Source organism: Miscanthus floridulus, chromosome 12, assembly GCF_019320115.1.
Source record: "Miscanthus floridulus cultivar M001 chromosome 12, ASM1932011v1, whole genome shotgun sequence".
NCBI classification, from domain to species: Eukaryota; Viridiplantae; Streptophyta; class Magnoliopsida; order Poales; family Poaceae; genus Miscanthus; species Miscanthus floridulus.
The window spans coordinates 76145291-76172431 of record NC_089591.1 but is presented as its reverse complement, the minus strand read 5'-3'; the positions used below and the strand labels follow the sequence as shown (position 1 = coordinate 76172431).

General features: G+C 41.1%; 1 non-coding gene and 1 pseudogene across 1 annotated transcript; one reads left to right on the top strand and one right to left on the bottom strand.

The window, feature by feature from the left end:
* Positions 1-1032: 1032 nt before the first annotated feature.
* On the top strand, positions 1033-24802 carry LOC136496179 (uncharacterized; annotated as a pseudogene).
* On the bottom strand, positions 19958-20066 carry LOC136498730 (small nucleolar RNA R71). Its single transcript, XR_010769737.1, has one exon. It is a non-coding gene; the product is annotated as a small nucleolar RNA R71 (small nucleolar RNA).
* Positions 24803-27141: the final 2339 nt, after the last annotated feature.

Genomic DNA, 27141 nt, shown 5'->3' with positions numbered 1-27141 from the left:
AGTAAAAAACAAAGAACAACTGAACTAGGTAAGGATGATGTTTGAATTATGACTGTATGAATATGTCTGGATTCACACCTTTTATTTGTTGGCAAATGATCCGATGAAATCACCTTGGGGCAGGTCGGATGTTTTTAGAAACGAAAACGACAGGGGTTAAATAAAGACACAAGATAAGCATACCGAGGGCAGAAATAATAGGCAAACAGCAGAAACGACAGCGCCAAAATCTCCTCCCAACGACCGGGCTCGTGAGTCGTGCTGACCTTACATTTGTGCAAACTTTGCCTGCGGTACGTGTGCTCCCCCGCTGGTTCCACGCGGCCACCAGCCCACCATGCATTGTTCCCGACGGCCTTGCCCTGCCCCATGGCCAAACTACTTTTGAACTACACGCGCGCGCAGCTGCGCAGGGCGTACGCGAGGACGACATACGTGTGCCGTGTACGTGCGGATACATGGGACTCACAAAAGAAGTCCATAGCTATTGTTTTATTCCGACAATGTTTCAGCCAATAAGTAATCTATAGAGTGGGTCTCATCTGATATAAAAAAATCATCATATCCAATCATGTGCAAGATCAAGAAAGAGAGGGAGGAGTAAGAAAAAGTAACATTTTTTATTTACTATAGGTAGCCCATAAATTTATGGGTATCTTTTACTATGGACTAGTCTTACAGTGTTTTAAGTAGCCGGTGGATAATATTTTAGTCACCGTGGACTGCTTCTGAGTAATATTATTGTGGTTGCTCTAAAAACGGTCGGCGAACTAACGGATGGGGAAGAGCGCGCGCGCGGCGGGTGTTGGGGGTCATGTACTGGCTGCTGTACGTAGCAGTCCATGGGTCGCCTGCATTGTGCCTCTGGCCCGCGTGGCCGCTTCTGGGCCTTCCGTCACAAACCTAGCCCACCGTCCACCGATACTTCCCACCCGTCACGGAAACTGGGGAAAGTAAAGGGGAGTGCAGTGCACAAATAAGTTGATGAACAAAGGGAAACACATGAGTAGTGTCACTGACGAGCTAGAGACACCGTCCCCCACTCCGCTGTCCAGAAACTCCCAGCGTCTAGCTAGCTAGAGCGGCTGCAGCCATGCAATGGATCAACGCGGGGAGAAGGAGGAGCATAGCTCCCAGCCGTCCCAGGAATCGTCGGATCATCGGCGCAAGCGCAAAGACGACGCGCCGGCAGTGGCGGCGGTGCAGGAGGGCAACCACGAAGAGTCGTCCACGGATCAGCGCGACGGCGGCGGGTACGAAGCTGAGACCGCGGGTGTGATCAAGGAGGAGCAGGTGGAGGTGGTTGAAGAAGAAGCCTCGGCGCCGCTCCTCGCGCACCCGTGCTCGCTGCTCCTGCTCCGCGCCTGCGCCGGCTGCCTGGTGGGCCTGCGCGCTGCACGGATACTGCAGCGACAACAACGACCCGAAGCCGGCTGCCGATGACGCTGCTGCTGCGGCGGACGCGGAGTCGTCCCTGAAAAAACAAACCAAAATACTGTTTCGATTGATTTATTATAAAAAAATATATATAATTTTAAAGTTGAAAAGTATGGATTATAAGACGAGCAAACATGCCCTGTTGACTTGTTGGTACTGTAACTGTAACGGCCGGTCGGAGCGTAGATGTGCAACAGTTGCAGTACTTGTACGTGCAGGTGGTAGCCAGTCAGGTGTTGGCGCCGCCGCCGCCGCCTGGCCCTCCGAAAGAAGGTTCCGGTGGAGGGAGCCACAACTAGCTAGGCATGCAAACGGTGATCTCTTGACTTCGCGCGCTTGGTCGATGAACAGGCATTGCATATAGCTTCCTGTAACTTTGTACAGTAGAAAGGTACTTATTATGTCAGTAATTAAATAAGCAGGCGTGTGGCCGTGTGGGTGGCTGAGGTTTACGTAGTACGTAGGCTTCTCTGATCTCAACTCCAAAACTTAGCAGCAATCTTACCGGAACGATATATACTGCTCCATCTGTTCAGAAAAAAAAAATTATAGCTTTAAATCTAGACATGACGCGTGTCCAGATTCAAAGCTAGAATTATGTTTTTTTTTTTGGACGGAGGGAGTAGTAATTTTTAACACTATATGAGATATGAGAGCGTGATTGTTCAGGAAACGAGAAACGAAATGTTCCCCGAACACGTTATCGAAACAAGACTGTGTGAAAGTGTTGTACAGGTATTTATTTGTGTATTCAAGGCATTAAGCTGCAACGCTTAGGAAGCATGCCGATACATTCGGTAATTTAGGGTGTGGATTGAAACTGTTCTTCGTTTTTTTCGTCTGTCAAGTTTGGTGCCCCGGACGAGCATTGTTCACCCAAATTATTCGACGTAGATGAACACATCCGATAGTCAATATACCGCTTCACTTTGTATTCCGGCCGGCCCTGCTGCATGTTGCATGCACACACCTGTAAAGGGTCGAGTAAAGAAGAGAAAAGAATTGAACAAGTTCTCTCTTGGAAGCAATTCATTTGAGCAACACGACATAGCTAAATAACTAATAGGGATAGTCGTTTATACCACGTGGAATATTTGGAAAGAGGAATAAGAATAATAGTTACTTCCTCCGTACTAAAAAAATAAAGTCGTTTGAACAGCGACACGGTCTTCAAAGTATTACTTTGAGTCCTTGTTTTTATAAAAATATTTATCAAAAAGTGATATATATATATATATATGTGTGTATATTTTTATGAAAGTATTTTTCAAGACAAATCTATTTATATGGCTTTCACATTTTCAAACTCAACAACTGAAAAGTTATTTATGATTTATATTCTCAATGTTTGACCCAAGCTTTGTCCAAAACGACTTTATTTTTTAGTACGGATGAAGTATTTATATCATGTGGAACATCTAAAAAGAATAGTCATCTTCTAAAATTGTATCTTGTCACCCGTTAAATATATAGGATGTTTGTTCCACATTTGGAAAGAGGAATAAGAATAATAGTTATTTATATCATGTGGAACATTTGAAAAGAACATGCATCTTCTAAAATTGTATGGGGCATCTTATCACCCATTAATATGACGTTTGGTTTGAGGAATCCGCTCCATCCTAGGGCTCCTAGATGAGATGGTGCATCATGAGTCCTTTCTTAAAACTTGGTGGAATAACTCTAGTTTTATACTAGTGATATTTTATTAACTTATGATGAGAAATGAGGTGATGATGGATCAATCTATTTTATTCTACAAACCAAAAAAAGTGAGGAATAAGTAGATGATGGACTCGCTCATTCCTCAAATCAAACACTGTAAATGCCCACTAAAGCTAAAGAGGATATTGAAAAGAAGGAAGGCTTTCCTAAGGCATTGCTAATCTTGCATTTGCCTCTGGTCCTAGGTGTTTTTTTTTACTTTTTCGAAAGCGTGCATTGGCACGTGATTCATTAAGTAAGAGATAGAAACGTACAAAGGCCGAGGTTGCTAATGGCGAGGCACCAATGCCAGTCACCCGGACGAACACACACACAAATCACCGGCTGCAACAGTGGAGCTAAAGAGTTGTATTAATTTAGCAACTAGCTTTGCGACTAAAAGACCAGCATTGCGACTTGAGAAGCGGCGGCTCAATCGTACCCAGGCGCAGCCCTCGCCCAACGCGTGCCTCGCATGGGGAAGAGCTCGCACATCGCTGCCCTTTTATTTGCTTGTTGAATCCTGTAAGTGCATCTAGCCCTTTAGTGGGTTTTGGTAAATTGAATGACAACACAATTAAAGGTCTAATAAGTTTGCTAAGTGTTGAACAGGAAATTGAGTCTATTGCATATACTTGTGGGTTGTGTATTAACAAGCATATACAAGGTTCAACTAGTAGACAAACTTGATGATATGCCACATTGTGTTAAAGTGAATGCCAAACTGTGTATTGTTGTATTGGAAGTTTTTGGAAGCAATCTAGTTCAAGCAAAAGACAACAATGCAAATGGAATCAATGAAATGGCTTCTATGTTGTGGGATATCATAGCATCATGTGAAAGCAAACATACTTGGTAAATGACAATGTATAGTGGATATAAGTCGGTCTCTACATTGGTTTGCTTACATGGATGAATATATGAAAGATCAATTGGAATATTAAGCCAAAATGAGAAAGGAATAAGGAATCATGAATTAGCTTGACCATATTGATGTTGATCCATGTATGTCTCTATGTGAGACAAACTGAAGCTTGATTAATCTCAACATTCATATCTAGAAAATATTCAAGCAATGATCAAAATATTGAAGAAATAGTTTTTAATGGATGCTTAATATAATGTGACTTAAGTATGGTTTGATAGGGTGAAGATAGCAAGGAAAGGGCTTCGAGGTACTAAGCGAAGGTGAAGGGCAAGCGACGGCTTGATGACCGAGGTACCATGGCTAAGGTGAAGAAGAGAGTACTTGCATTGAGTTGAGGTACTATTCAAGCTATGAGGAGTCATATTGTGTTGAGGATCAAATCATTAGTGGAAGTGACTTGAAGCCATGAAGGTGAACTCATATGTATGGAAATGGTTCAAGTCACATAATTAAGGTATAATGAGAATGAGAAAAACATATTTGATAATAGAAGTTTTCAATTACCAAATGAAGTGGCAACCAGCTCAAAGGCATTTACATTCTTTTATGCTTTGAATTTGAGTTTAGGAAAAGTCATACTATAAAGAGAAATTCTAGTACAGTTGGTCAACTATGCAACCAGATGCTCAAAACTATAGATCTATATCCTCTTACCCAGCCAAAGCAGCCAGCCAAAAATCTTCAGATTCTACCTGTTTTGGCTAGGGCGGCAGTGCCGCCCATAAACGATCGTTGGGACCCAAAAAGTATAAATACCATTTGGGCCGGCCCACAGCGGTGAGCCATCTTCTCCAACGGTTCAGTTCGAAACTAAACAGACCAAAGCTCACCTCTCTCTCTCTCTCCTCCATTGTTGCTCCTTCAAGCTCCCAAGCAATCCTTGATTTCCACCATCAAAACTTGAGAGAAAAGGCAGCAAAACTTGATTGGAGAGCAGATCCACTGATTCCCAAAGTCTAAGAGCATTTGGTTCATGTTTGGCCGGCGGTTCTAGGGTTTGTTACTCTTAGAGCTTGCTCCTAGCCGGCTAGGCGTCGCCCTTGTGCTTGCCAACTCATGTGGCAGCCTTGGGAGGTTTGTAACCTCATCCTGCAGCTAAGAAATTACCTCTCACTTCAAGAGTTCATTCTCTTGATTTGAGAACGAGGACAAGGCAGGCCTTGGTGGTGAGCCAATCCTTTTGTGGATGCCTCAACAACATGGACTTAGGCAAGCCTTGGTGGCAAGTAGAACCACGAGATAAATTTTGTGTCTCGCGTGCTTCACTTTGTGTTCTTGCTGGTTCAGCTCTTTGTTAGCTGTTGTTAGGGTTTGGTAGCTTGATCATCTCTTGTGTGAGATTTCTGTGGTATCCAGTCTTTGAACTAGATTTTGTCTTTCTGTTGCAGGATTGAGCAGTTGAGAGGGTCAGGTTACTATCTGTGAAATATCAATGCTATCTGCTTTATTTTTGAAGAGCGATAGTGCCGCCCTCTAAGGCCAGCAGTGTCGCCCTCTGTTCTAACAGAGTTTCAAGTTGAATTTTTACAGGCCTATTCACCCCCACCTCTAGGCCTCCTAGGCGACATCAAGGTCCTTTCAATTGGTATCAGAGTCTGGTTCTTAATTTTGGGCTTAACCGCCTTGAGAGAACAATGTCGACAAGTGAGGAGGCATCTCTAGAACTTTTACTTTTAGATGGCTCAAATTATACATCTTGGTCTGCTAGTGTGCTTGATGTTTTTAGGACCATGGGTCCTCAAATAGAGCAGATTATAGATGTGAGCATTTCACCTCCTCATGATGATTTGATCTACTTATCTAGAGAGGAAGTGAAATGCTTACAACTCAATGCTCAAGCTGCTAATGTCTTATTTAGTGCTTTGAGTGAAGATGTGCTTGATGCTGTCATATTTGGAGATGGTAAACCACTTGGTGATGTTCATATCATTTGGACCACGCTCAAGGAAATGTACAGCAACTCCAAATGTGAAGAGAACAACCTCTCATTGGAAAAACCACTTGAGGAATTCTCAACTTCATCGGCAAATGATGAGCCTCAAGTGATTCTCTCAAAAGGCCTATTTGATCATGCCACATCCACTTCCTCATCAACATATGACTTATTAGATGGTAATGAAATAGTTGGTGAGAACAATATTTTTATATGTGGTACTTCTACTTTCTTTAGTTCTTGTGAGACTAATATTTTGAAGGAAGAAGAAGCTTGTGATCGGTGGAAGCCAAATGATGAATCCACCCTACCAAGAAGCTCAACTCTCTATACCACTTCACATATCGGTCTCATGGCAAAGAAAGAGAAGAAAGTGGCAAGTGAGAGTGAGAGTGAGAGTGAGAGTGACAGTGGTAGTGATGATGATGAGATCAATCAACACCTTACACGTCTAAGCAAGAAAGACAAGTTGATAGTGATCAAGTTCATAGAGAAGATTCAAGAGCAAGAAGAAGATATCTACAAGCAAGAAGAGCTTCTCGTTGAAAAGATCAAATGCTTGGAGAAGTTGACCAAAAAGCATGAAAAGCTTAAGTGCTCTCATGCTAGCTTGGTCCAAAGGTATGAAAACTTGTTAATTGAGCAAACTCATACTATTAACTCTCTATCTTGTGTTGCTCAATTAGAAGATCAGAATTATATGCACAAAGACAAGTTGGAAAGGCTTACTAGCAAAAATGAGACTTTGCAAGAAAGTCATGATGGGCTTTTGTGCTCTCATGAGAAGCTTATGGAGTCTCATCTCATGCTAGAAGTGGCTCATGAGGTTGTGGTAACAACGATAAAATTATACCAACCTCACACTCACAAATGCTCATATACACAAGTTTCATCTATTTTATCATGTGCTAACAAGTGTTGCTCTTAAGCAAGCCAACCTTCCATTGAGCATGTAGTTGTAGAAACTTGTGATGATTTCATTGCAAAAGAAAATGAACAGCTCAAGGAAAAAGGTGAAATGCTAAAAAAGGGACTTGATTCAATGGAAGGGCAAGTGCAATGCTCAACCTTCTCAAGATAACCATGAAGACATGGTGAAGAAGCTTGAGAAGGGATCAACCGATGCATGCATCAAGCCTTATCAAAAGGGTTACAAGTCCAACGATGGCAAAGTGAAGGGGATACTTAAAGAAGTGTAATCTATCTAGAATGCAGTAGTTTAGCCAGCTGCATAGACTATGGCAGTGCCGCACCCCAAGGGCGGCAGTGCCGCACCTAGATAGAACAGGAAAGTTCCCAAGACCATCAAGGTGCAACGTCAACCAAAGAAGACTCTCATCACTTGCTTCAAGTGCAAGAAAGACGGTCACCATGTCAGAGATTGCCCCTTGAATAAAGAAGAGAAGGGCGTGAGCAAGATCCAAGAGAAGAAGAAGATGGCTCATGTCAAGTTCTCCAACATGGGACACAATGCTTCTATGTGTTCCAACAAGGTCGATGATCAAGCCACACTTCCAAAGAACAAGACAAGAAGAAGCAAGAGGAAGTGTTATGGTTGTCATGAGAAGGGACATGAAATTGGCTCATGTCCTAATAAGAAAAGTGAAGGCTTGTCATCATCAACAAAGAGGTTCATTAGCAAGGTAGCAAGCAAAGTGCAAGAAGGGAAGGCTAGAAAGAACAAGAACCGCCTATGCTACACTTGCAAAGGAAAGAGACATTTAAGTAAGGATTGTCCCATGGGTAACACTTCTAAGCTCAACTTGTCAATTGATTTAAATATGCTTAGAAGGCCCAAAAATGACACTTGTACTAGAAAGGTGATTGGTTCACCATGTGCTAGCACACAGGCCATTTGGGTGCTTAAGTCTCTTGTGACTAACTATAATGGACCCAACATAGTTTGGGTACCAAATTATGTTTAGTAAGTGTTGTAGGTACTTGAAGGTGATATGAAGCTTCAGGGTGCTTGAGCAAGTTGATTGAAAATACTCACTCAAGCTATCAATCAATTCACATTGCATATTCTTATATGGTTGACCTGAAGATGAATCAATGGAAATACTTCAAACTTCATATTCACCTCGGTAACTAGTACCTAACCCTTGCTAGCTAGCCACTTGACGTGTGTAGTCTCTAATAGTTCACAAATATATGTGTGTTTGTGAATTATTAAGAGTGGCTAGAGTACTTCAAGTCTAAATGAATCATTTACCATATGATGCTTTTAATGGCTCTCTAGTAGAGCAAGATCTTATTCATGTTGTAGGTAATGAAGAACCACCTTGTGGGGCAATCAAGAAAATGGCCATTGATGATATAAGACCACAAGAAGTACATGCTACAAAAGTGGAAGCTTCTCAAGTTGGCTACTATACCAAATTTCGCTGACAACTCTGATGTAGAGGTGCAGCACACCCCTACTGCAAATCAGCAGGGCGGTAGTGCCACACCCAAGGGCTATAGTGTTGTCCCTCCTACATAGTAGCAGCTGACTCCACTCTAGTTCGTGGACAAATCTACAACCTTCATATGTGCAAGATGAAGATGAAAAGACCACCTCATCCATTACAATCAAGAAGGGTGGTAACATCTAAATCTCAAGTGCAATTTATTTGAAACTAAACTCCTTTGTGTCTTGTGTAGCCACTTAGGATAATAGAAGCACTTGAGGATATTCATTGGTTGCTGGTCATAGAATAGAAATATGATCAAAATTGAATTGATCATCCACATCAAGCAACATAGGTGACTTGACTTTCCTTTGTGGACTTCAAACCAAGAAAAACAAGATGAATCAAGTTTATGTTCGTGCACATTATGAGTTGGTTTGATGGATTTGGAATCTTGGTACACATTGGAGGATACAAGTAGATTTCAAAATGGCCAAGAATAAAGAATCAAGCTCAAGTCAAGTAAAAGGACTTATTACTCATAAGTCAAGAACTTCCTACTTGATGGAATCTTGTCATATGTTAGATTGTTAAATTCTCATTCTCATCTTATGGGCATCTACATGCTATAATGGTTGTGAGTATTTCTTTGCATAGTTCAAATTGATTACACTATTGTTGCCATGACCTAGACATAGAGTGAAAATCTCAAGTTCTTAAATAAATAAAGTGTTATGTGAGAAATTCAAATACTTAGAGCACTTATAAAAAGAGACTTTAATCTATGGCTAGAGTTGTGAGACTAATCTTTCTCTCTAAGTGGTTTATGTAGTCTCACTAAATGAGAATGTGTTTCTCAAATAGAGTGTGCTATTATATGAAGGCTATCAATCCAAAACCATATGATGTATTTTCTCTCTAGCTAATTTAGATTAGATTTGTCTATGTTAGCCACTCACCATAATATGGCTTAAATCTGCCCTTTGGACTTAAATGACCAACCATGCACATTTACATTTCCATTCCACTTAAAAGAATGCGCATGAGACATCAAGGGAGATTTAGTCCATGTTATGAGGTTTCACCATTTTGGTAATCCACTTGTCATCCACATATAAATGGTTACTAAATGGAAAACTAGTGCTTGTGTTACTAATGTCTTCTTGTGATTGAGCTTATTCATAGAAAATCAATAAGAAGATGTTGTGCTAATTTAATTCACAAGCTTAAAGGTTATTCTTCACCTAAAGAAAGATGTTGCTGCTAAAGGCCATTTAGATCAAAAGTTTTAGTTTCGCTTGAATCAAGTTTGAGGTTGATTTGAATAAGCTATACAAGAAGAATTCACAAGATTATGAGTGTTTATGAGAGGACTGAATGGATATAATATCTTGTATGTATTCTCAACTGAAATCACCTCAAAGATTGGACAGGAAAAGAAGAAGAATCATCGATCATCAAATCTGTCCAGAAAATTGCAAATCTGAGTTGACTGCCTTCAAGCATGGATTTGGAGATTCAAATACTGATAAATTGACCTAAAACTTTGTGAGCATGCTATACACATCTAGTACTTATTGCTGTACAATTTATATGAAGATTGGTTTTGAAGAAAATCAGTTTTGAGTTGGTTTCTATCAGCTTCAACAGTGCAGTTTCAGATTTGAGCAGTTCTGGCAGAAAATTATTTTCACTGACCAAATGGAGTTCAAATGAGCTAAATTTTTTAGAGGAGTTAGAGGACTCATAGATGAAGATCTCTACCAAATTTCATGCATATTGGGCTAGTGGTTTGAGAGATATGGATTTCTTTTTCCTTTCTGAGGATGACAGAATCTGAAAACTGACTGAATGGAATTGGATTGCATTGTGGCAACAAGATTGAGTTAGCTCTCAAGTTGGTCATGAAGAATTAGTAAATATGAGAAATATAAATTTGATCTAAATAAGTTTCAATGAAAGAAAATAACTCACACAAGGGTCCAAATAAGTTGCAATCAGAGTACAAGCAGCAGCAAGTGATTGCAACTAGTTGGAACAAGAAGTAATCAGCTGAGACTATTAAATTGCAAGCAGTTTTAAGGAGTTCAAATCAGTTGAAGTATAGTGCAAGTCACTCCCTTGACCTCATATTGTTAATGTGCTTAAGTGAACTTTGTGTACTCTTATATGCATAAATTTAGGGGGAGCTTAGCCTATATCTTGTGGAATTATTGGTTTCTTTCAAGTGTTTGATGTGTAGTCACACATATGAAAAAAAGGAGGATGGGTAGTTCCTTTGGATTCTCTAGGTGTTTCACAATTATTCTAGGAGGTCTCGGTCTTTATAAATCAAGTGCTCCTAGTTTAAATGTTGAATGTTCCAATCCTTTAAATGGACCTAGATTTGGATGAGATGGAGAAAATAATTGAAGAGTGGGCTTCTATTGCTATTTCTCCTCTCTAAGTGCTCATCAAGTACCTATGATCCATCCCATTGATCTCCTAGGATCTTATCAACAAAGAGTGGTAACTCCTAGTTCATAACTTGCAAATTTCATGAATTTTACCCTTGCTCTCTGTGTGAGTTGCTCTAGGTAAAGAAAGAACTAGGAAACTAATATGGATCTTGGATGATCACAAGAGCTCAGTTTTACCACATTTTATCAAGTGAGAACTATAGCCATCCAAATCATTGAAGTCTCACCTATGATGGTCATATTGATGAAAATTTATGTGGTGATCTATCTACCTTGGTGGTGGTATGTTTCCTTGGTATAATTTCAATTGTTGCAAATTTATCATGCCTTTACCAAGATATAGGATGAACTTCCCTCAACTCTTAAACCGATTCTAGTGCATTTCACAAGTAATTCAAGCACTTGATGCATATATTAAGGGGAGCCCATCCTATGTCTTGTGTCTTTTAAGACTAACCTTTTATTCTAGTGAATTTGTGTAGTCTCTTGCTGAGAATGAGTCTCTTATGAGTATGCTACATTGACTCAATCCAAATTGGTTATCTCTTATATTCATTTGATTGTATTTTTATCTCTTAAGTAGTTACTCTCCATAATATAGCTTAAATTTCCTTGTTTGGACTTAATTGACCAAAAGTGCCTATGTTCTTGCCTTCCACATGTATATGTATGTATTATCAAAAAAAGGGGAATTTAGTCTATGTTTTAAGGTTTTGCAATTAGTGATCTGCATGCCTTCCACATTCAAAATGATCACTAGTTGTGAAATTCTCTTGTGTAATTTAATGCTATCTCTTGTCTTTATGAGCATTTCCTAGGTGACATTATGAGATACAGGCATTCATTCCAATTGGCATCAACAGGTGAAGATCCTTTCAATAGAACACTTGCACTTGTTTATCTTGAGATTTCTCTTGGTTGGGCTGGATAGCTCTCGAAACAAGCTTTCCAGAAAGTCCAAGATCACTAAAAACGAAGTTCGGAGTAAAGAGATATGACGTTTTCCGTGAGGTGACCTGTGCTATTTCTGAGAGCTACGGCAGTGCCACGCATAAGGGCGGCAGTGCCGCGCCTGTATAGGTCTTGATGGCTGGTTTTTGAACTTCAATGGCTAGTTTTGGTTTTAGGTGTATATATACTCATCCCACGGCCCCTGGGCTAGCTGCTGACGACCAAAACATTACAAAGCTTTGTGAAGACTCTCTCAATTGGTGTCAAAATTATGAAGATCATATTTCAATTGGTATTGATTGATAATCTTTAACTTGGTATATCAAGAAATTTGTCTTCAGCTGATATCTCAATATGACAACAAGAGCTAGCAATAGACTTTCAATTGATATCAAGCACAAGTTTATGATATCTCCTTGAAGATGATGATGATGAGAGATGGGCACAAATGAAATTATGTTGCATAAAGAAGTACTAGTCCCATAAAAGCACTAAATCCAAGTATTGAAATCATCTTCATGGTAGAGATTATGAGGCTTAGAACAAAGGTATATCGCTCCATGAACTCATGTATTACCTTTGTGCATCTAGGCCTTTACATGCTAGTGTGTACATGTGTATGCAATTTTTGAGTCACACCATAAGTTTGTTCTTGTGGTGGCGATTAGAGAATTCTTTAGATATTTGGTTGATACCTCTTATGGTGATGGCATGAGTTTGTCTCATGTTATACTGTCATCTAAGTGAGGTATGAGCCAAATATGCTAACCTCTCAAGAATCTTGACATAAAAGTTGCATACTTTGTTTGGTAGAAAATAGGTGAGAAATTCCATATGCTAAACTTTTACCTACTCTTGCCCTCACTTGTCAACCATCATTTCTTCCTTTTGGTGGAGAGATCCTTTTTGGAGATTAATGCCAAAGGGGGAGAAATATTGGGGGAGAATGTAAGGGGAGAGAGATTGATATGAGGATGGAAAGGGGTAAAGGAGGTAAAGGAGAAGCATACATATAAGGTTTTTTATATGTATGCCTCTCCTTTACCTCCTTTACCCCTTTCCATCCTCATATCAATCTCTCTCCCCTTATATTCTCGGCATACATATAAGGTTTTTAAAAATATATATATATTGTGGTGTGTGCAAGGATAGTTTAAATTGATGCTCTTGATAAGGACCATTTATGCTAGTGTGTGGCATTCATGCCTTGAGTGATGCTTGTATTCTCCTGTGCTGGTCAGGCAAGTGCGGCAGTGCCGCTCTCTGGTGTGGCAGTGCCGCCCTCTGCTGGCCAGCAATCTTTGAGTGCATGAACTGTTATGAGCATCATGGTTATCATGTTACACCTTGCACCCCATGGATGCTAAGATATAGGGGAGTTCCCACACTTCATCTTAAATATGTGCATTTGGCATTTGAGGCCAAAATTTGAATTCCTTCAATGCACACATTTAGGGGGAGCTCACTATATAATAGGATTCAAAATCTTAATATTTATCAATCTTTTGTAAGCTTTAGTTATGTTGTCATCAATCACCAAAAAGGGGGAGATTGTAAGTGCATCTAGCCCTTTAGTGGGTTTTGGTAAATTGAATGACAACACAATTAAAGGTCTAATAAATTTGCTAAGTGTTGAACAGGAAATTGAGTCTATTGCATATACTTGTGGGTTGTGTATTAACAAGTATATACAAGGTTCAACTAGTAGGCAAACTTGATGATATGCCACATTGTGTTAAAGTGAATGTCAAACTATGTATTGTTGTATTGGAAGTTTTTGGAAGCAATCTAGTTCAAGCAAAAGACAACAATGCAAATGGAATCAATAAAATGACTTCTGTGTTGTGGGATATCATAGCATCATGTGAAAGCAAACATACTTGGTAAATGACAATGTATAGTGGATATAAGTCGGTCTCTACATTGGTTTGCTTACATGGATGAATATATGAAAGATCAATTGGAATGTCAAGCCAAAATAAGAAGGAAATAAGGAATCATGAATTAGCTTGACTATATTGATGTTGATCCATATATGTCTCTATGTGAGACAAACTAAAGCTTGATTAATCTCAACATTCATATCTAGAAAATATTCAAGCAAGGATCAAAATATTGAAGAAATGGTTTTTAATGGATGCTTAATATAATGTGACTTAAGTATGGCTTGATAGGGTGAAGATAGCAAGAGAAGGGCTTCGAGATACTAAGCGAAGGTGGAGGGCAAGCAACGGCTTGACGACCGAGGTACCATGGCTAAGGTGAAGAAGAGAGTACTTGCATTGAGTCGAGGTACTATTCAAGCTATGAGAAGTCATATTGTGTTGAGGATCAAATCATTAGTGGAAGTGACTTGAAGCCATGAAGGTGAACTCATATGTATAGAAATGGTTCAAGTCACATAATCAAGGTATAATGAGAATGAGGAAAACATATTCGATAATAGAAGTTTTCAATTGCCAAATGAAGTGGCAACTAGCTCGAATGCATTTACATTCTTTTATGCTTTGAATTTGAGTTTAGGAAAAGCCGTACTATAAAGAGGGATTCTAGTACAGTTGGTCAACTGTGCAACCAGATGCTCAAAACTATAGATCTATATCCTCTTACCCAGCCAAAGCAGCCAGCCAAAAATCTTCAGATTCTACCTGTTTTGGCTAGGGCGACAGTGCCGCCCATAAACGACCGTTGGGACCCAAGAGGTATAAATACCATTTGGGCCAGCCCACAGCGGTGAGCCATCTTCTCCGACGGTTCAGTTCAAAACTGAATAGACCAAAGCTCACCTCTCTCTCCTCCATTGTTGCTCCTTCAAGCTCTCAAGCAATCCTTGATTTCCACCATCAAAACTTGAGAGAAAAGACAACAAAACTCGATTGGAGAGCAGATCCACTGATTCCCAAAGTCTAAGAGCATTTGGTTCATGTTTGGTCGGTGGTTCTAGGGTTTGTTACTCTTGGAGCTTGCTCCTAGCCGGCTAGGCGTCGCCCTTGTGCTTGCCAACTCGTGTGGCAGCCTTAGGAGGTTTGTAACCTCATCCTGTAGCTAAGAAATTACCCCTCACTTTAAGAGTTCATTCTCTTGATTTGAGAACGAGGGCAAGGCAAGCTTTGGTGGTGAGCCAATCCTTTTGTGGATGCCTCAACAACGTAGACTTAGGCAAGCCTTGGTGGCGAGCTGAACCATGGAATAAATTTTGTGTCTCGCGTGCTTCACTTTGTGTTCTTGCTGGTTTAGCTCTTTGCTAGCTATTGTTAGGGTTTGGTAGCTCGATCATCTCTTATGTGAGATTTCTGTGGTATCCACTCTTTGAACTGAATTTTGTCTTTCTGTTGTAGGATTGAGTAGTTGAGAGGGTCAGGTTACTATCTGTGAAATATCAACGATGTCTGCTTTATTTTTGAAGAGCGGCAGTGCCGCCCTCTAAGGCCGGTAGTGTCGCCCTCTGTTCTACCAGAGTTTCGAGTTGAATTTTTACAGGCCTATTCAACCCCCCTCTAGGCCTCCTAGGTGACATCAAGGTCCTTTCAAATCCCTTGTGTCTTGTTTAGGCATGGTGTAGACCAATTAACTTAAACTTCCTTTCCTCCTTAATTGCCATCGTTCTTGCCCCTTATGTTAAAAAAAGACACAAAGGGAAGCTGCATATAGCGAGGGTAGAAATATATATACTGAAAAAATAGTAGAAAAGACAGCCCGCGAGCACCATGGGTGTTTGTGTGCGGAACATGACCGCGGGTGAGGGGCAGCCGTGCGCTTTCGCAACTTGCACAAGGACAAGGTCAAGAGGTGCAACTGCATGGCTGCATGGACAGGAAGCGTTTCCGGACTAGAAAACGAACGGCGAACGGATGGCAAGAACACGTAGCGGGCCGAGTCGGCCATCCGGCCCGTGTTGAGGGCCATAAGCAACTGCTACGCATAGTAGCAGCCCATGGGTCTCCGGCGGTTGTGTGGCTGGCCTACGTGGTGGCGATGTGAGAGGTGTGTCCGCTTTTCGGCCTTCCATCACAAACCTAGCCCACCAAGCCACCACCACCCACCGGATAATAATTTTTCAAATCGTCATCTCGTAGTAGCGGTGCAACTGTGTAAAGGTCTGTTGGCTTGCGAACTGAGCCTAGCTCAGTTGGTTAATTTTCTTGTGGTGGAACCTACCCACCCGGGTTTAAGTCTTCGACTTGCTACGGGTGATCGTATTTTTCTGGATTTATTCTAGGATTTTTAACGGCTTTGCATTTTCAGTTGTAGGCAACGTTCCCGTCGACAGCGAGGCGTCTGTGGTGACTTCATCAATCTCGAGATGTGCTCATAGAGGTGGGGTTTGTGGACATGTCATAGGGGTGAGTGTGAGTGCGTGTTGATTATCTACATCTGTACTCGTGTCATTCGCACAAAAAAAGATCGGTTGGCTTTGAGCCTTTGACATAGATGCACCATCCAACATGGTTATTTTTGGGGCATGACAACTTCAAAGGAATGGATTGCACGCAGTTTTTCTTCTTTTATCATATATTTTTACAACAGACCTTGCATTTTCATTGCATTATTATTAGAGGTTCATTTAAATAGTGAGCCACCACAAAAATTTACATCTCTAAGAAGGTATCATTCCAAACATAAAATCAACTCGAGGTCCTAATCTAAGCCAACAAGAGCAGGTTCATGCGCACACCCATTATCCAGACTAACAATGCCACTAGCATCACCTAGCTCGCACACATAGACCAGTTCCGCTGCCTCAACAAGGTGGCCATCATGGCATCCCCTTGAGGAGGTGCGGTGTAGTGGTGATTTCTAGGTGAAAGCCTTGCTCGACTCATAGTCGATGGTGTCCTCGGGCGCCATGCTCCTTCTGGAGGCATCATTGAAGAACCACCCCCTTAATGGCACGCCGCCTCTAGTGGCGGTGTGCCCCACTGCCCTATGCGAGCTATCTAGGGCTCAAGAAGTGGGGGGCATGGGCGTGCTGTCGTGCCGTGGACTCATCGTCATGTATCTTAGATGGCAATCTATAGTTATGGGTTTGGGAGCCTAGGTGAAAGCCATGCCCGACCTGCCAATGCTATCGATGATGACACCCTTGGGCGCCGCTGGCCTCCTTGGAGGTGTCATTGTAGCCTTCCCATCCATGTAACTATAGGATATCTCTAGGTGAAACCCTTGCTCTAGATCTCTAGGGCCGGTGGTGGTGGCGTCGTTGATGTCACATCCTACTTGTTGGTGTCGCCACGGAGCATCTTAGACTTAGTCACAACTCTTTTGCGGGGTCCTTTTTCTTGCACTTCCTATATAGGGGCACAAGATGATTGTTGGATGGTGTCTGCTGCTTGTGTCTTTGCCCTAACATCCTCTTGGTTCCTTGACTACAGCTTCTCACCATATACTGCGTTAGCTGGACCATGATTCCCTTTCTTCGATCTACCCATTCTCCAATCGTTAGTCCTCCAACCCTTGAGGCTTTCTTCCCCTAGGGGCATAGGTGGAAGGTGATTAGATCATGAATGAACTCCATAGAAGATGTACATAACGACCATTGTTTGTCACCCTGACTTTGTGTCTTATAGTCGTCGATGGAATGGAGTTCATCAGAGCTTTGTCTCTATTGGTGGTGCAATGTTTGGTGATCATCAACATGCTCCGTCCGGGTGTTGTAGCTTTGTTATTTTTCCCTGTGGGGTTGTTTGTGGTGGTGTTTCTCTTTGTATGAGGTGTTCCTTGTTGTGTTGGTGTTTCTGTTCTATTTCTCGCCATTCTTGCGTTGTAACTCTGAATTCAAGACCCAACAATGTAACTACCATTACCGTCTTTTATCGGAATCTATGGTAATGATATTTAGGTGGGGAAAATTCATCTCGGATGATCTCCTAGAAAATGAACACCACCAACTAAAAATCATACACCGTTCTAGGAGCCTCTACTTGAACTGTTTGAGTCTATTTGGAGGAGAACAGAATCTGATAATAATGAGATATACATCACTACATAGATCTCTGCGTTTAACGCATCACGCAGCAGTTAGCCATGTTTTGACAGTGCTCCCAACATCACACCTGAACCTTTCATCTAGAAAAATAAAATATGTGCCTGCGTGTGAGGTAGGCAGGAGAGTGTGTGTTGACGGTAGTTATCATCCAACATAAACAGTCAACTTTACTTGTATAAATGCATAAAAATGATCACCAATATAGACTTAGGGGTTTTAACTAACAATTTTTAGGAGTTTTGATGAATCTATGTTTTCAGTAGGGTTATTTTAGAAAACCATCAAGGAGGATCAAATCGTCAAATAAAATCATGATTATCCTCAGCAAAATCAACTCTAGAATGTTTTAGAAGACTCGAGAGGACTCCACACCGAAGCGGGGGCCAAGCCACTGCCATGGCCCCACCTGGAGGCCACTCGGCCCCTAGGGGACCCACTTGTTAGCCTCCTTCATATGTTGGTTTCCCATCGCTCCTAGGATGCATCTACGTCGTCCCTTAGGTTGGTTTAATCCAAGGGCTCACATTGGACGCTCTGGCCTATATAACCAGTCCCTGCCCCCCCCCCGCTCCAGGGCACACTGCCATAAGTCAAGATCAGACTAGAAATTAGGGTTTCTAGAGAGAAGAGAATAGAGCTCCAATTCTTCAAGTTTCTAGTATAGGCTAGCTAGCAAGGTTCAAGTAGAGTTTGGGCTATCGCTTAGGATTCTGGATCTACCATCTGGAGACTGGTATAGCCATTGTATCTCTTTATTTGTGACTTTGTGCTACTTCAATATTATGTTGTTATTTATTATATTCCTAGTTTGCTCTAGTTGTATGCTTGATATAGTTATGATTGATGATGAATATATGCATATGTTCGCAAAGATATTAGCTCAGTACTCGAGTGAGTTAAGTGGTCGATATTATGTAAGCATGGTGCTTAGATATTGTTTGCCTGCAGATGCATTCTACACTCTAGGTCATGTGGTAGATCATAGATGTGACACTCACGTTGAATCATTTATAGTCCACTCCCCATTTATAGAGCACGTAGAACGTAATTGCGAAGGAAGACAAGCTCTAGTTCTTAATCTTCCTTAGTAATGTTCCTTATGCATAGATCCAAAGTTAGTTATACTATAGATGAGAGTGTATATACTTAGGGTGTACAAAAGACTTAGTAGATAAGTAATGACTTATGAATCCTTTGCTCTTAACAAATCTCATGCTTAGCCTTACTATATTTTATGAGTATCTATTTCTATCTCTGGAATACCATTATTACCTTACACTTATCATTTATTTATCACTTGACTCACCCCTGCCATAGCATGAGAGTGGTTTTATCATAAGTATACATATTTATCAATATCTCTATGCCAACACAACCCCATAGCTTCATCTCTTTGGATAAATATAAATAACAATACTCGGTATACTCCCGGGTGAAATGCAATAATGGTATATTATCTGTGCGCTTGCGGATACCTTATATAGATAGTTTACAAGTGTTCTCATAATTACCAACAACGCATTTCTAGCATCATGCTATGAATGACAACTTAGTTAAGAGTGATGCTAAGAAATGTCAACATGCATTTCTAGCGCCGTTGCTGGGGAGGGGCACATGGCTAAGACAATTGACCAAATAAATACTTATTGATAAAATCATAACCTCTGCTATAGCATGCTTACCCTTGTTTGTCTTTGTTCATATCTTATGCAGGGTATTTTAGGATTGGTTATGATTCAACAATTTCTATCAAACAGAATCAACCAAATAAAGAGGAAGCTCAACACTAGTTTCTGAAGCTATGGCTAACAAGACTCTGCGTGAGTTCTCTGCTCCAAGCACCAAGAACATTCACACTAGGACCAACACTCAAAATCGATAATCTTGAGTTTGAGCTCAAGCCAAGCCTCATCAACATGGTGCAAGCTACCCCATTTAGCGGAAAGGCACATGAAGATGCTAGTGCTCATCTTTAGAATTTTTAGAGATAAGTAGCACGGTCGTCATCAAGGACGTTGCTAAAGACATCATACTACTTCACTTATTTCCATTCTCACTTGTGCGAAGAGCGAAGCAATGGTTCTACACTAATAAAGATCACATCAATACATGGGCAAAGTGTTCAAAGGCCTTCCTAGAAAAGTTTTTCCCTTTAGACAAGACCAATGCCTTAAGAGGAAAGATTTCAGACTTCCAATTGCATAAAGGAGAGACCATTCCTAGAAGCATGGGAACTGTTTTCTAGAATATGTTTCAGATTGCCCTCATCATGGAATGGAAGATTGGTTGCTCATGTAAAGTTTCTACCATGGATTAACTCACAAAGCCCATGAACAACTCGATGCCACTGCTGGAGGATCATTTATGTCACTCACCCTTGGAAAAGCTAAAACTCTTATGGAAAACATAGCCTCTAATCAAGGCTGCATCATCATGCAATATCCAATCATGCAATAAGAGCGAAGAAGTACAAAAAGAGGTGTGTGCACTAGTCAACCAAGATGGACATACTATTGAATTGGCTCGAATAGCGAGACAATTACAAGAAAGATCGTCAGGCCATTCAAGATGCATTCAATGCTCAAAATTTATGTGGGGAATACTTGGGGGTTGAATTCCCTGAATATAAGAGGATGTAAACATCATTGGCAATAATTCAGGTTCACAACAATAGAGACAAGGGATAGAATCAACAACAACGATCAAATTACCAAGGTCCTAGAAAATATAAATACTAAAATGGATAGTTTTCTTCTATCATACAAGACCAACTTAACTATAATAAAAAGATAGAATCTCAATTAGCCCAGTTGGCCGCTGCTCTGCCTTTTGCCACTAACCTTGAGAAGGTCAACGCCATAACCACAAGAGGTGGCAAGTCTACTCGTGATCCGCCATATCCGACAAGGACAGGTAAGACACCAGTGGTAGTGTAGGAAGAGGAGAAGGAGAACGAAAAAGAAGTTGGGCCACAAGAGCAAGAGTTACAACAAGATTTTCATGACATGACCCTCCTACCATTTCCACACAGAAATCAAAAAGCCAAAATGGATGAGCAGTTTGGTAAGTTTGTAGAGGTAATTCAAAAGCTATATATCAATATTTCATTGCTAGATGCCATACAGGTGCCTACCTACGCGAAGTATCTCAGAGACATCCTTAACAACAAAAGACCACTACCCTCCACTGAGGTAATCAAGTTAACGGAGGAGTAGTAGTGTGGCCATCCTAAACACTTCACCTATCAAGAAGAAGGATCCTAGGATGTCCCACTATTGATTGTTCGATCGGGAGCAAGAACTTTGAGAATGTGTTATGCGATCTTGGAGCAAGTGTCAGTGTCATACCCAAAAAAGGTCTTTGACAAGCTCAACTACTCAACTCTCACACCAACATCGATGTGCTTACAACTAGCCTACCAATCAGGTTCCGCTACCCTACTGAAAGCTCTAGTTTGGTTTTGGTTAATTGATGAAACCCTAAGTGCTAACCTAGTTTATCAAAGTGATTATGAGATAGGTAGCACTACTCCAAGTGATGAAGCAATAGTGAAGATCATGATGATGGTGATGGTATGGTGATGATCAAATGCTTGAACTTGGAAAATAAGAAAGAGAAAAACAAAAGGCTCAAGGCAAAGGTATAAATAGTAGGAAGCTATTTTGTTTTAGTGATCGAGATACTTAGTGAGTGTGATCACATTTAGGATCGATAGCCATTACTATTAAGAGGGGTGAAACTCGTATTGAAATGCGGTTATCAAAGTGCCACTAGATGCTCTAACTCATTGCATATGCATTTAGGATCTAGTGGCAGTGCTAACTCCCTTGAAAATGTCTGTGAAAATATGCTAACACATGTGCACAAGGTGATGCACTTGGTGGTTGGCACATTTGAGCAAGGGTTAGAAACTCCACCGGTGGAGTATCTGCCCATAGAGTACGGACAGTCCGACGATGCCATTGGTGCCCTGTACAAAAAAGATAGGGTTTCACAGAGTGACCGGACGCTGGTCACGTAGTGACCAAATGATGGGGTTCTGCATCCGGTCAGTAGCAGCAGTGAGCGCGCGTCTTGGTCTTGTGACGGGATGCTGGCGCGAAGAGTGATCGGACGCTCAGGGTCCGCGTCCGGTCAATGCTGACGTACACTGATGTGGCGGCGCATAGAGGAGACAGTGAGTGATCGAACGCTGGGTGTGTTCGGTCGGTGGTGGCCAGACATGTCCGGTCGTGACTGGTACCTTACTGGAAACGACACGACGCTGGGTCCTACATCCAGTCACTTCGAAGGAGCGCGTCTGGTCACAACTTAAATGTACTTATGACCATTGAGATCGGGTGATCAGCGTTTGAAGTAGGGGACACATGGCACACATTGCGCAACCGGACGCTGGGGTCCAGCGTCCGATCGATCTGACCTACGCGTCTGGTCATCCCATTTTCAATGGACTGAGGAGCCAATAACTCTATTTCATGAGAGCTTCTATTTAAGCCCCATGGCCGGCTCAAGCTCACCCTCTTGGCCATTTGCATTGACATAGCAACCTTGTAAGCTTAGCCAAAGCCCTCCCACTCATCTCTATCATTGATTCATCATCTTTGTGAGAATGGGAGAGAATCCAAGTGCATTGCTTGAGTGATTGCATCTAGAGGCACTTGGTGTTTGTGTTTTGCTGCGGGGTTCGCTTGTTGCTCTTGGTGGTTGCCACCACCTAGATGCCTTGGAGCAGCGGAGGTGGATTGGCACGAGTTGGTGATTGTTCGTGGCCATCTCCAGTGACTGTGAGGGGATTTATACCTTCCCTAGCGGAGCGCTTAAAGATAACTCTAGTGGATTGCTTGTGTCATTGAGTTACCTCACTTGTGGATAGGTTCTTGCAGTGTCCAATTGTGTGGATGAGGTTCGTGCAACACCTCTTAGCCGTCGAACCACCAAGTGTTGGTCAACACAACGGGGACGTAGCGTGTTGGCAAGCACGTGAACCTCGGGAGAAAATTGGTTGTCTCTTGCCCTTTGGTATTCTCCCAGTGATTGATAAAGTATTCATCTTGTGATTGGTTTACTCCTCTACATGGTGGTATAATCACCTCACTTACTCATTTACATTCACGCAAACTAGCTATAGCAAGCTCTTTAGTGTAGCTAGAATTGAGAGCTTGCTTTGTGGATTAAATTCATCTAGTGGAGCTCTTTAGTGTAATATTTGTGAGAGCTTTTAGTGAGTAGTGACCTAGTAGATTGTGTGCCTAGTGATCATAACAACTAGAATTGTTGGATATGTGGCTTGCAACCCTTGTAGAGCTAGAGCAAGTTTGTTTTTTGCTATTTGTCATACTAATCAAATTGCTCTAGTTGGTTTGTAGATTTTTAAATAGGCTATTCACCCTCCTCTAGCCATATTAGGACCTTTCACCTACAAGAATCAGTTGAGAATATTCCGGTAAAAATACGAAATTTCTTTGTTCCTGTAGATTTTATGGTACTTGACATGCAGGAGGACATAAAGACACCACTCATTCTTAGGGAGACCCTTCCTGAAGCACTACAAATGTGCACATTGATGTCGGAGCCGAGAGATCAAATTCCATATTAACGGAAAGGAAGAGTGGTTCGCTTTCAAGCCAAGACCAGAACAATGCTCCAATTTAGAGTGTCTTGAGAAGCAAGTATCAAGGTCTTTGTCTCCTTGGACCGAAGGATACACTTGAAGAATGAACCCGAACAGGAGAAGTCTGGTTCGATGGACTTAAAATTCTGAACCCTCACCGGGAGGTATCTCGGTAGTTATCCATATTTACTTTTTGCATTACATCTTTACTTTGGCATATTTACTTTTCAACTCTTGCATTAGAAAAATGAAATAAACAATTCTCATCATGGAATACTAAAAATTCAAGCCCCATGTAAATAATTTTTATACGGAGCGTAAACACCCCATAAGAAATATTTAATGTGGAGGCGTAAAAATATAAATACCATCATTTATCTTCTTATATTTCATAGTATCACAAAAGTATTTTTGCATTGCATATATATACATGTATACGATAGAAATACGGTTACTGAGACCCACAGACACCTTGGGACCCACCACCATCACCTCCATAACCACCATACATCACTTCCATCACCACCTTTCCCACTCATTTTCACTCTGCACCGACCAGAGCACATTTCCACCTAAAGGAGCACTCACCTTACTTAACCACGAAGCAAAGAAGGATCTAGGAAAATAGAGAGGCCATTTGGCCACCCTGTGGGGCCAGGTTGGCCCCCACCACTAGGCCAGCTGGCCTGCTGCTACCCCCTCTATAAATCACACTCCTTCCTTGCTGCCCTCGGCCTCCAACACAACACAAGGCAACCACCTGAGTTTGAAATTCCAGAAGCAGAATTCATAGTTGAATTTCCTTTAGTAGAGGTAGTGTTGGAGAAAGAAAGAGTGTGAGAAAGTTTGGGTGAGGAAGTAGTGCAAAAATCTTGAGAGAAAATTAGAGAGGTGCTGCTAAAATTGAAGCAAGAAAAATAGAACTTAAGAGTGGTAGTGCTTGTCCAAATCAAGAGAGGAAATTAAAAAGGATTAGGGTGGAAGATATGCCAAAATCTTGATTAGAATATTCTCTAGGCAATCCCTAGATGACTAACTTTTGGAATGGCTAAACCATTAATATTTTTATTTTCCTAATCCCGTTCCACGAGTTGTGTTGTTTTTGTATATTTTGCAGGAAAATGAGCAAGATCGCCGGCAAGCTCAAGCGGGCGATATCGTTCCGTTCAACGAGAAGTTCTTTGCCCCAAGCAAGCATCAACATGGAGGTTGATCCTCCATCTCCCGCTGTTGGAGCACTGTCCCGATCAGCCTCCGTGGAGAGGAACGTTCTTCTACAAGAAAAGCAACTCAAGCTTCAAGATGATAGGGAGAAGAACATCTACAAGAAGCTGAAGGACCGGGATTTTGTCCTCACCCCTGCCTTCGATCTAGCCCTACTTCAGTCCACAGAAAATTGAGCAAGCACCTCGCAGGAGTGCCTCTGCAAGGATCACTCGCAACCCGCAGCCTTGGTACTGTGGAGACGAACCCCATTCTAGAAGGCCCTGCCTTCACCGGCTACATATGATTTGATCAAGTAGGACCTTCCTAGGTGCACCATCCTCAGCATGTAGGCTAGGATCAGCCGGGATCTTCCCGTATGCACCAACCTACGCATGCTAGGTGGGAGCAGCCTTCTCCACATCATTCAGAGAGTTCCTAGCAATAGGGCCCAAGTGGGCAATGGCAGGACAACAATTTTGACTACTACTAGCAGCAGTCTTACGAGGAGATCTCTAGTGGCCACCAGGGAGGACGCATGTCCTTTTCTGCCTGTGGCTACCATGACCATCCTACAGGTTATCATGAACAAAAGATGGAGTATGCTCGTTTTGACACTAGGCTCACCACCATCGAGGAGAACCAGCAGGAGATCTGGAACACTCTTCACCAACATTCCTAGTGGCAAGAAGAAGTAGGACAATGCCTCGTCGTCATCCAGCAATAGGAGAATGACAACTAGAACTACTTGTTTGGCCATCTCCACATTGACCACCTGCCTCGCTAAAGGATCATAGCAACACCCAACTTGGGAGAGGAACTCCCATTTACCTAAGGTAAGTTTTCATTATAGTATTTTATTATTTTATTTAGTTTATTTAATTTTTGAATTTATATTAGTTAAAAAATGCAAAACTGAGAAAACAAAATAAAGATTTGCCTTTGTATTATATATATATATATATATATATTACTATGCTATGATCTAAAAAATGATGAAAACCAAATAAAAAGAGTGTGTATATAGTTTGCTTAAGGTGTGCTTTAGTTGGTTTTTAAGAGTCAATAAATAAATAGAACGTGAAGATGATCTCACATGATGGAAATGATAAATAGTTGCTCTGTTATAATTCCTTTCAAGTACCTAGTTTTTAGCCTTGAATTCTCCTGAGTTTTGGATGAGATTGATTTAACATGAGAATTTGCTCTGAACTTGAAACTCGTGGGTAGCATATGCTTGATCTAAGTCTAGGTAATTGGCGGATATGATATGAGAAGGTCGGAGCTGCTATTTTTCTTGTTCCAAGTGACACCTAAATTCTAGAGGTTTCTTTTAAAAAACATAAAAAATCACATGATGAGATCCTGTATGACAAAGCTTGAATTCCTCCTAGAGCTAAACATGTTTTTCTAGGCTAGGAAAACTTCCACTTATATGCTACTTGTTTTGCATTGAGTTTCGTCAAGCTTTGTTGATGCCTTATGAGAGGTTTGTCATACTCTTAAAATCAAGATCACGTACACACCACCTACATATGCACTACTCCTACACTTGGGGATAGACATAAAAATATGTCTTTCATCTAGATCCACCCAAAAATGTTTTACTCCTACATTGAGAGAAAACAACAAAAATATGCTTTATAGGTTTTCCATAAAATAAATACTCTGAGTTCTTGTTGTTATCTCTCAAAAGTTTTGTTGCAGAAAAGAGGCATGGGCTATGCAAGAGTTATTCATAAAAACAAAGAAAAAAGAGAAGAAAGAAGAAGAGAAAGAGTATTGAAAAAATGGATAAGTGTCCGAAATATTAAAATAATGGGTACTTAGATGCCCGTCTGAAAAAAGAGAAAAAAAGAGAGATGAATAAGATAGCCCATGTTTTCTTGCAATTGTTTTCAAGTTTAAAATGAGAGATATGTTTTCGACGAGCATAGTAGAATCAGGCTAGCCACCATATATATCTACCATATTCCATATACATGCACATCTAGATTTGATTGTATGACTTAACTCTCTTTGAATCTATTGTTTGAATTTACAATATATGTATTGCAAGTATGCTCTCTTCATGCAATTACCACTCCTATGAGCTCTACATAAGCATTAGTTATAGGAGAAGAAAAGGCATAATATCATTCATTGCCTTGGCGAGGATCCACAAATACCACATATATGAGAGACTTGAGAGTGTCATACAAAGGAATCTCTGAGTTTTTATTTTGAAAACTTGCAAAAACTCTGGAATAATGGTTGAACAAAGAACTTGAGACATAGTGCTCGACTTGATTGTTCTGTCTTTCAATTTCTCAAGATCCAAGTGAAAGCTAGAAAACCCCATGATTGAAGGTAATATGGGTAAGTTTGAAAGTCTAGATCGATGAATTTTAATCCAAAGGGGGATTCTTGTTTGAACGCATGTGTATTTTAAAGGAGTTGCATCAATGTTTCCAAAAATCCTAACTTTATGATCCATTGCTAAGTTTGGCATTGCTCAGGAACGAGCAAAGGTTAAGCCTGGGGGAGTTTGTTGACG